Raw genomic sequence first — 2,438 nt, 5'->3', positions numbered from 1 at the left:
CTTATTAGAAGCAAGGATGGTGAAATTTCCTCTCACATATTTGGGTTATATTATCAGGAGGATCCAGTCCCTGCAGAAAGACATCCTGCTTGTAAAGTAAAGTAGAGGGTGTCGCTGCAGATTAATGCACTAGACTGCAGTGTCAGTCTGAACCACAGATTAATGGTTCAAGATCACCAGCTGTTCCTAGGAAACTCTATACAGGGTCACTATGTGTCAGGTCAATAAGGAACAGGATGATCCTATAAGAGAGATGGATTGACATAGTGACTGCAACAGTGGGTTAAACCCAGGAAAGACTGAGAAGACAGCAAAGGACCAGGCACTGCTTTCTTCTGTTGTACATAGGGTCACTATTAATCGGAACCACCTTAATGCTACCTAACAACAACAGCAACCCTTTAATCTGTATGGTAATCCACTTTAATCTATTCAGAAGATTAAATTGGTTACATGTCAGTCTTAAAAAAAAAAAAAAAAAGAGGAAGTTGCCCTCTACTCATTTTCTATTCATAACAATACCATAGATGTCATGGTAAAACTTTCTTCCATAGGGTTTTCATTGGTTGAATTCTTTAATTATATATCACCAAATATCTCTTCGAAGGTAATTCTGTTTGAATTTGAATTTCCAACTTGTTGTTTAGCATCAAGAGAGTTAAATGTTTCACCATCCAGTAAATCCACATACTAGCCTTGTTGGTTTTGTTGTTATTAAGTGCTGTCAAATGGGTTCCAACCCATAGAAACCATGTATAGGGCTTCAGAGGCTTTACATCGTCACAGTTGTGGAAAGCTTCATCTTTCTCTTTCAGAGCAGCTGGGGGGCTCATATCACAGACCTCTGGGTTCCCAGTCAAGTGCTTATTGTATGGAGCCACATCATTGCCACAACAAATCAAACTAGTGGTTCCCATATTATTTGCATTTAAGATGGTGTCTATTTTGCTGGGTAATGATAGCAAAAAGGACTTACTTATATTAATTTCACAGCAATACTTTTATTTTGGTACTTAACTTGCTGTTCAAATTTTAGTTAGTTACTCATCTAAAACAGAATTATTTGTGGCCATTAAGTTTTATTTACAAAAAATTGCTTCTTTATTTCCTAACTTACATATAAATTTTAACTATTGAAATGTCTTTCAAAATTTAGAATGTTTAAATCTTTCCTCCCTTTCCTCCACATAAAACACTTTTCTCTGTATGTCTAAGTCTTGGTTCTTGGACCTTTCCTCCACCTGTATTCAGTCACTTGTTAATCTGACCCAGTAAAATCCTTTAGTGGCATTACTTTCTACATGTTTGCAGATGTTTTTCAGTGTTGTATATAACTGGTGTATATATTGTTGTTGTTTTTAAGTACCGTCGAGTCAATTCCAACCCATAGTGACCCTGTATAGGGTTTCCAAGGAGCAGCTGGTGAGCTTGAACCACCAACCTTGCAATTCAAATGGCTTTGCAGTCTGGCGCATTAACCCACAGCACCACACCAGGACTCTGATGTATATATAGGTACATGTATATATATATATAAGGAGCTCTGGTAGCGTAGTGGTTATAAATCAGGCTGCTAATCTCATGGTTAGCTGTTCGAAACAACCAGCTGTTCTGTGGGAGAAAGGTAAGGCTTTCTGCTCTTGTAAAGATTTACAGCCTCAGAAACCCTGTACAGGGTCACTATGTGTCAGAACCAATTCCATAGCACATAACAACAACAAATGCATGTATATGTATGTTGTTGTGATTAGGTGTGGTTCAGTCAATTCCAACTCATAGTGACTCTGTATAATGTTGCACCTCATTGTAAAGAAAACAAAAATCCTCACAACTGGATCAATATATAATGTCATGATAAATGGAAAATGATTAAAGTTGTCAAAGACTTCATTTTACTTGTATCTACCATCAACACTCATGGAAGCAGCAGTCAAGAAATCAAACAATGTGCATTAGACATATCTGCTGCACAAGACCTCTTTAAAGTGTTCAAGAGCAAAGATTTCAGTTTCAGGACTACAGTGCACCTGACCCAAGCCATGGTATTTCAGTAAACTTATATGCATTTGAAAGTTGGTCAAAGAAAAAGGAAGACCACAGAAGAACTGATGCATTTGAGTTATGGTGTTGTAAAAGAATATTATAGGTACCATGGACCACCAGAAGAACAAACAAGTCTATGTTAGAAGCACAACCAGAATGCTCCCTAGAAACCAAAATGGCCAGACATTGTCTCTCATACTTTGGACATATTATTGGGAGGGACCAGTAACTTGAAAGGAAAGTGTGTTTAGTAAAGTGGAGGGTCAGAAAAAGGAGACTCCCAACAAAAAGGAACGGTGGTAACAGAGCAGCAATTGTAAAGGTGGCACAAAGCTATGTTTTACTTTCTTCTATTGCACATAGGGTCACTATGCATCAGAGCCAACTTGATGACA

The sequence above is a fragment of the Chrysochloris asiatica genome, unplaced genomic scaffold (assembly GCF_000296735.1).
Source record: "Chrysochloris asiatica unplaced genomic scaffold, ChrAsi1.0 scaffold00068, whole genome shotgun sequence".
In the NCBI taxonomy this organism is placed as follows: Eukaryota; Metazoa; Chordata; class Mammalia; order Afrosoricida; family Chrysochloridae; genus Chrysochloris; species Chrysochloris asiatica.
Note: the sequence above shows the minus strand (reverse complement) of the source record.